This window comes from Schistocerca americana, chromosome 2, assembly GCF_021461395.2.
Source record: "Schistocerca americana isolate TAMUIC-IGC-003095 chromosome 2, iqSchAmer2.1, whole genome shotgun sequence".
Lineage (NCBI taxonomy): Eukaryota > Metazoa > Arthropoda > Insecta > Orthoptera > Acrididae > Schistocerca > Schistocerca americana.
In genome coordinates this window covers 717,469,043-717,478,088 of record NC_060120.1, presented here as the reverse complement: position 1 = coordinate 717,478,088, position 9,046 = coordinate 717,469,043, and the positions used below count along the sequence as shown (strand labels likewise).

The 9,046-nt window shown below is 40.6% G+C and overlaps 1 non-coding gene across 1 annotated transcript; it reads left to right on the top strand.

Moving 5' to 3' along the window:
• Positions 1–332: 332 nt before the first annotated feature.
• Positions 333–409, top strand: Trnat-ugu. The gene has a single exon. It is a non-coding gene; the product is annotated as a tRNA-Thr (tRNA).
• Positions 410–9,046: the final 8,637 nt, after the last annotated feature.

Sequence of the window (9,046 nt, the reverse complement as noted above, 5' to 3'; positions counted from 1 at the left end):
AGAACAGTAAGAACCTGAGTGCCAGAATTGGTGATGAGGTTAAGGAATTCTTCCACCTAGGCAATAAAATAACCGTATATGACGTTAATATCTGTTCCCGAAAGAACAGTTACCGTGGATGACCATGCAGCTTTGCTAGAAATGAAATGATAATTAAATGGACACCCTAGCTGCAAACAGGCGTTGATGTACTTCATTGGGGACATGTTGAAAATGTGTGCCCCGACCGGGACTTGAACCCGGGATCTCCGGCTTACATGGCAGACGCTCTATCCATCTGAGCCACCGCGGGAGCGTTCAAGGGTTAAGTCCCTGCAGACTCACTATCCTCTGTCCCCGCGGTGGCTCAGATGGCTAGAGCGTCTGCCATGTAAGCAGGAGATCCCGGGTTCGAGTCCCGGTCGGGGCACACATTTTCAACATGTCCCCAATGAAGTACATCAACGCCTGTTTGCAGCTAGGGTGTCCATTTAATTATCGTTTCAGTAAAATAACCCATTCTTGGCCAGAAGAGGTCTACTACTATCTAACATAGGCCTTAAGCTGAGGAATAAATTTCTGAGAACGTACGTTTGGAGCGTCGCCTTGTATGATGGTGAAACATAGACTGTGGGGAAATCTGAACAAAAGAGAATCAAATAATTTAAGACGTGGTGCTGCAGGAGACAGTATACGAGTAAAATGAGATGGACTGATAAGGTAAGAAATAAGTAGGTTCTCCGAAGGATCGGCGAGGAAAGAAGTATATGGAAAACACTGCCAAGAAGAAGGGGTAGGATGATATGAAATCTGTTAAGACATCGCGGATTAACTTCCACGGTACTAGAGGGAGCCGTAGAGGGTAAAAACTGCAGCGAAAGGCATCCTGTGGTGTCACCGCCAGACACCACACTTGCTAGGTGGTAGCCTTTAAATCGGCCGCGGTCCATTAGTATACGCCGGACCCGCGTGTCGCCACTGTCAGTGATTGCAGACCGAGCGCCACCACACGGCAAACTTACTAGCAGTCGCCCCAGTTGTACAGCAGAGTTTGCCAGAGATGGATCACTGACAGTGGCGACACGCGGGTCCGGCGTATACTAATGGACCGCGGCCGATTAAAAGGCTACCACCTAGCAAGTGTGGTGTCTGGCAGTGACACCACACATCCTGTAAATAATTGAGGACGTCGGTTGCAATTGCTACTCAGAGATGGAAAGATATACATAGGAGAAGAATTTGCGTAAAAATAATTTGCCAATAAGGTTTAGTTTTATTCTTTAAGAAATTTGACCTCCCTTTCTCCTCTCCTTTTCCCTTCCACGAGACAAATATGAGTTGAACACAGCACGGCATTAACTGTATTCGCGAAGTACTCTGCGCTTGTGCGAAGCGACGGCCGGGCATCTACATAACGGTTGTGACTCTTCTGAATAAAAATAAATAATGAGTTGAATGTCGTGAACTATAATTGTATTGAATTGAACAGGTTTCCTATCTTTAAGTTAGAGCGTGTCTGTTGTAATGCTGAACAATGAAAGAAGCGTAATTACGAAACGCTCTCTCATAAAATGTCGCCTAACTAAAATTGTATAACACTCTCACAATTAACTTCAACAAATTTAATTAGATAACCCAAAGCAATAAACTGAAGAAACCGTCCTGTGAAATTCTGTATTGTGCTGTGCAATGAACAGTGCTACAGTGCCTGACGTCACAGTATGTAATTTGCAATTTCAACGATGAAAACTAACACAATGAAAAATGCTGTTTAAAGTTAGAAATTGAGTTTTCAAAGAATAAATAGCCAAAATGTTTCCGTGGAAATGGCCTGTGATTTTGTGTAAGTAGCTGACTAAATAAAATTCCAAACGTTACATGATACACTCGCAAATGTAACACTGAACTGTAAAAATAAATCTGTCTGCACAAAAAAAAAAAAAAAAAAAATCTTAACTTATCTTTACCTAAACTGAACCTGCTAAAAATTTCTAAACGAAACGCATGACTGTCAGGGATTTAAATGCGTCCTTACGGTAGTTTCAAACTGGCCCTTGGAAATTTATGTGGCTTACTTGAGGCAGTGGAAACTCGGTACTGCTCGAAAGTGATGAACATGAAAAATACAGCACAGCAGCAAACCAGATAAATAAATGAAAATCCTTGCGTAGTGCAGTGCAGTGCGAGGGCATGCAACTGTGCTAGGCACATTAAGCTCCAGCTTCTGTGCAGCTATGTACCGCTCAGCGCAATGCGGCGACATAGGTAATTAAAAAATAAAATTCTTCAGGAGACGGAGGAGACTGCATTTATTAAATAATGTAAAGAGACTGGCATTCAAAAACTATACATAAACTATGTTACCTTCTTTAAAATGTTATTGCTTATTACATATGTGAGTCTGCCATGAATTAATCACTGAAATGGTAAAGCAGTGGTAAATGTATAACTTATGAATGGAAACTACGTTAATAGATAACTTTACGTATTCACGTCTGAAAATTGGAACTAACTAACCCGAACAAATAAAGGAAAATCCCACTAAAACTTTCCATTTTCAGACACATCCGAGATTACACACAGGCATGCAATGCAGCAACAACATTGCCTACAAGTCTTCACTCGTCTGAAATTAATATTTAGCGAATCACATTTCCAAAATTCAACATCTTCTATATGTTCGTGCTCTGCCAACTATTTCCAGATCGCTCAATAATGATACCAACACTCGAGTCACTCCCTAGCTTCTCACAGAATGTTGCAGACACGAGAATGCTACTGACAGCGGTCACTGCGCCTGTACCCAGAATTTCTGTGGGGCAACATATCGACTGTTGAAAATCATAGTTTAAAGAATGTTCGAAGTACAGATATGAAGTGCGACACATCGAATGAAAATGTAGAACTCACATCACATTCCTTGAATAGCAAAAATAAACTAGACTCTCTGCGGAGAGGCAGAGAAATTGCCAGATGGGAGTTCCGCCGAATCAGAAACTGCTTTATAGAGTTTGTAAAAGTTTTCTTGAGCGCTAGTAGATGGGGCTAAGAAGAGCGAAGGAACGGAGGAAGTGAGAGCCACCCAGCAAACTGAGGACTATGAGTAACGAACTGGCGCTCATCTCAGTCTCGCGTTGCAGCCATTAAATCAATGGTTTGTGCCACTGTCGTTACCGCGGGTAGTGAGGTCCTTTTCCGAGACTGAGGTATAAGTAGCGTTCTAGATGGAATAGAAACTGCATAACTCATTCCTGAATACTCAGTCTAAACGTAGAGCAGCATTTTTAGCATCTCATTCAACAGTGGGTGTACAATAAGTGATATTTCATCGTTAAGGTTGGCAGTGCTCAGACGCAAAGGGTGTCCACAAAGTATGGATACATAGGGAAGTCTAATAAATTCTAATACATATTCAAGATTCTATAAATATTAATAAATAACAATAAATATCAGTTAATAAATAAATAGTAATAAAATAAATTCCGAGAATTATAATATTTTTTTCAGATTAAATGTTAGCTCTGTCTAAAGAGGAATAAGTGGACGAGAAGAATGGTAGATAAACTGGACGAAAATGTAAATTTTGCTAAGAACTGTGTGTCGCCCAGTGATGAAGCTGTCTTTTATGTCAGTGGTGAAGTGAACCGACAAAATCTTCGATACTCGTCTCTAGGCAATCAACACTGAATGAACGCATCCAAAGAGCAGGGCTGCCAAAAGGTGATGGTGTGTTGTGATTTGTGGGAAGCTCTTGTGTTAGGACCTTTCTTCTATGATGAACTTGCAACTGGTGAGAGTTATCCCAACATGCTGAGAGGCAAATTGAAGACTCAGATTGAGCGTTTGGGTAAGGAACTTCCACACTGTTTTCAGCATGATGGGGCCTCCGCCCACTTTCCTGCAGCTGCTAGAGATTGGTTGAATGACAGTTTTCCTCACTGGAGCAGGAGAAGAGCTTATGTGGAAGTCACCTCTTTCGCCAGACCTTTCTCGCCTTGATTTCTTTTCTCGGGTATGCTGAAACAGAAAGCTTACTCGATGAAGATTACAAATATAAAACAACTGACAGAACGCATTATCAGTCAGTGCGGTAAAATCAATGGCAATTCAGACGTGTGCCAACGAATTCGCCTTAATCTTGCGTAGCGCATAAAATTATGTATGGAAAAGCACGGAGATCCTGTTGAAAATAAGATTTATTAAAATTAAAGTGACTAAAATGTGCTTTATTATTATTATTTACTAGAATTCCCTATGTACCCAGGCTTTGTGGACACCCTGCATTCTTCTGACTTCCACAAAGTGCCCTAGAGAGTACACTGTGTACTGGGGTGATGTTATTGTTGTGGGCTTGAGTCCGCAGACTGGTTTGATACAGCTCCCCACACTAGCCCACCCGTTCATCTCTATGATTACCTCTACCTACTAGCGTTTGAACCTGCTTCCTATACTCAACTCTTGGCCTTCCTCTGCAGTTTTTACACCACACAGTTCCTTCCGTTACCAAACTGGCGATTCGCTCATGCCACAGGGGGCAGCCTATCAACCGACTCCTTCTATTCAAGTTGTGCACAGATACATTTTTTCCACAGCTCGATTCAGTACATCCTGTTCCCTTATTCGATCTATCCATTCAATTTTTATCATTCTTATGTAATGTTACACTCCAAAAACTTTATTCTCTCTTTGTCTAAATAGTTTATCGTTCAAATTTCTCTTATCTATAAGGTTATACTCCAGACATATTCACTGAGAAAAGACTTCCCAGCGCTTCAATTTAAATGCAATCTTAACAATTCCTTTTCTGAATCACTTTCCTTTGCTATTTCCAATCTTCAGTTTATATCGTCTCTATTTCAGCCATGTTATTTTGGTGCCCAAAAAACGATAATGACCGACTGCTTTTGGGATCTTATTTCCTAATCGGATTACATTAGCTTCATATTATTATTATTATAATTATTATTATTATTACTAGCGGGGTACCCAGCTTCGCTCAGGAGCTGATATGAGACTGTGTGTAGCTGGAATAAAAGGAGAAACTTTTAAGTATAAATGGTAAACAAAAAAATTGTTTACAATATTTTTTAAAATAAAAAGTTAAAAAATTATTGAAAACGTATTCTATTTACAATACTTGCTTATAATCAACATTTTTCATTTCATTATCCGGGGTATATATGTAAAATTTTTATGATTTTCTACTCGGAAGCAAGCTACGTATATTTGAGGGAGTCTTTGAGGTTGATGCCTCAATATTTTAAAGTTTGTCCTTGTGTTCTGGGGATAAATAATGTGTGTCTTTCCAGAGTACTTTCCAGTCATTATTTCAGCTTCTATGACGTTATTCGGTAGCTGTTTTACAATCATCGTTGTTTCATTACATAGTTTGATGAGTTGAGATTTCTGAGTAGTATTAGCGGAGATACAATTTTAAGCTGAAGGCAGTGTAATGGCATTTCTGGTACTTGCAAATAGTTTAGAAAATCTGTAAGGAGGTTCACACTTTCCTCAAAGTTTATCATCGTGTCGATCAGTTTGTATATTCTCTCTTCACTGGGAATTTTCTTTTGAATATTAAAATTGATATAGACGGCGATGTTATTTTTACTTGCCCAAAATTTCCCTTTCAAATAGCCAGTCCTGATTGATATAGTTGTGAACAATGTTTGGATAAATTTAGTCAATGAGTTCCGCTATCTTGCAGAAATCACTGATGAGTTTAATGAGGCCGGTCGCCGGGTCAGTAGGATATGTGTTTTCGCCTATTTGTAAAAGTTGCTGAGCTAAATGTGCTGTTCTTTTGTCTTACGGTAGTTCAACTTTCATATCTTTTGTTAGTCGCAGTATTTGTATGTGTGGCCAGAGATGAGATTTTTTTAAGCATGCATTTATCTCGTCTGCTGGTGTTGACTTGGGACAACTGGTAGCGTTTCGTCCAACATCTCCTGAGAGTATGAGTACAGCTCCTCCCATCACTTCAGAGTTCCCTCGCAAGTCTTGTAATGTTCTGTCCATGGCTTCTAGTGATTTTTATGTGCCATTGTGCACTCGTCCCAGAAGTTAACTTTAGCTTCCTTTAGACGTTCGCCCTGTCCAGTTGCTCTTGAGATTTTACTTACCGGGAATTGCTCTTCGGCTATATTCAACGCCAGTTGTGGGCGGAATGGATAGTTCGTCCTTCTTCCATAAGTGTGGCTACAATGCCGAATGGTATCAGTCAAAGTGCGATGTGTTGTTTAGCATGTATTTCCACCAGCAATAGATTCATTAGAAACGTTTGCCGTTGCCTCCTGGTGCGTCCAAGTAAATAATTCGGCCAGTGTTTTTGTCGATTTGGTCCATGATAATGTTGTAAATTTCCTCTTGATTGTAACTGAGGAGTGGTTTGCTGTGAGCAATCTATTGAAGTAGTCCACTGATGTTGTAGCTTCTGTCATTTGTGATTCCGAAGTTAAGCACACTTTTCGTGGTGCTCGCATCCCAAGTTGTACTAAGGTCTGGTTGTTGGTTGTTTTGGGGGAGGGGAACAAAGAGCGAGGTTATCGGTCCCATCGGATCAGGGAAGACAGTCGGCCGCGTCCTTTCAAAGGAACCATCCCAGCTTTTGCCTGAGGCGATCTAGGAAATCCACGAAAAACCTAAATCAGGATGTCCAGACGTGGGTTTGAACCGTCGTCTCCCGAATGCCAGTCCAGTGTGCTAACCGCTGCACCACCTCGGTCGGTGGTCTGGTTGTTTGTTGCCAAATATTTATCTTCAGGGCGAATGAATGTCACACTGAAGATGTCTTCGTTGAATTCGATGATCAGTGCAGGATGAGCTTATTGGATTTGGCTCAGTATGTCATCACTCATACACTCTTTGAAGCAGTTCCATAGCCGTTTTAGATTCTATGGGTGATACGTTGTTAGAATTATGACCAACAAGTCTCTCATTTGTTGAGCTGAGGCTATCAGTGATAATTCCCAGTGTTTGTCGTTTTCCAGTAGTCCTAAGCGTTGACATGCTACTCCGTACGTCTGTCTTAGGTAACCGTCAGCTGTCTTGAGATCTGTGAAATTTGTTGGTCCCCATACTTCGTCTCTCAACATCCTTAAATAGAAATATTCGGTGTTGTCCGGATGTACGGTGTAAACTCGACCTACTGTGCCAGATTTCTTGGTTCCTGGATGATCTTGTACTGGAATTTGGTGTTTTCGTCGTTGAAACATTTTTCTTGTTGTGTTCCACGTATAATAGGTAGGGACGTCGCCGTACAGTAATGTGTCCGCGGATGGATTCGTATGGAACAGATGGTAAAAAGTTGTGTTTTGCTGGCGGTGTCTTATGTGAAGTAAACTCTCTGTTTATTTTCCAAAAGTAATGCTAGATACTGCACAACTGGTTCATGGTCGTGTATGGAAAAACCCAACATCTGCCACGCTGCCTCGTTACTGTTGATGTGTCTTACCAACTGGTACATAAGCGTCTGTTTTTGGCTGTTTGAAATTTTGCCATGTCACTGCCTTTGTTCACATATTCACATACATATCGGATGGACTTAACTGAATTGCAGTATTCTACGTTTATGTGTGTTTCGAACATTTCGGAAAGTGACGTGTTATATGGTACTATTCATTGATTATTAATTTCCAGTTCGTTGTTGCCTCGTATTCGTACTTTTGCTGTGAAGCCACCGTTTTTGGGTGATCGTCTTCTGTATTTGGGATAGTCATCAACTACGCTTTGTTTGTCGCCCAAGTAAGTTTTGGGTTTTCTTTTTAACATTTTCCATCACTCATAAATGCGAATTGGTGTTTAATGACCCGCATGGTTCATGAATCACGTTTTCCACTACTCTGTCATGCAGTTCTGTTTCTTCATTTCCAGTTAAATATACCTGCAGAAATTTATGCTCTTCGTTGGGCAGCGGTAGCGATGATCTAGTGTTGTGACATACTTGTCCTTGGATTTCATCCCTGTTAGTGTTGATCGAAGTGAGACCAAAAGATGTTACTTGGAAGCTGCGGTGTACGCTTTTATATATTCTGGTGTTTTCCCGGTCATATAATGTAATGGTGGTAATCGAACTTTTCCATTCATGTAGCAGAATCCTGGTGTTTCTGCACTAAATTTTTTAGCGTTGCATGGGCAGATGTCACACATTTTTCCGATTATGACGTGTTTGTGCTTGTTTCAATCTTTCGTCGTGTCGTCGTAGCGGAATGCTTCAATTTGTTAGGTTGTACAGTTTACTTGTTCTCGTCCGCGCTCCTCGTAGAGTGATATTTTCGTGGATGGCTTGATTTCGCAGTCTTTTGTTATAAGATTGTGTCATTATTCTGATTCTTCAGTCCCTTCATTTTGTTGTTCTCCGGCTTCTCTGTTTCTCAGAGAGCTCATTATCGTTCGTTTGGAACTTAAATGTGCTTCGCGCTCTTCATCTATTACGTTTTTTCGCTGATTTTTTGTTTTCACCGTTTTGGTTCAGAATTCTCAAGAACTCCTCCACTCTTACGTTTGGGCATTGTATAAAATATAAATCAAGAGAACTTTTTATTAACAGATACACCAAGTACACTTTCACATTCTTCGCACTTTATTTTCGATTTATATTCAGTCACTGTGTTACTTTGAATACTCACATTTCTCTGTTTGCTTTTATTTACTCATTGCACTACATTTTTGTTTCCTTCTTTCGTCACTGATAAAAAAGTGACATTCGAGCCCACGGTGTGTCATTACCAACCGATAACCCCAACAGTGGGTAACTCCAGAACATACCAAAAGGCTTCGACTGATCCACAATGTTCCAGAACATTCCACAACATTCGAGAGTGTCCTGGAATGTTCCTCAAAGATCTTGGATGATCTGGGATGTTCCCGAACATTCTGGTAGCTTCTCAAATGTTTCAGACTATTCCCGAGCATTCCAGAACATCCTGGATCATTACGAAACATTCCGGAACATTGTGGAATGTTGTAGAATGCTCTCGAATATTCTTGAATGTTCTGAAATGTTCTCGAATACTTTCGAATGTTCTAGACATTTCTGGAGGGCGAAACTTACCAACCCTGATATCTT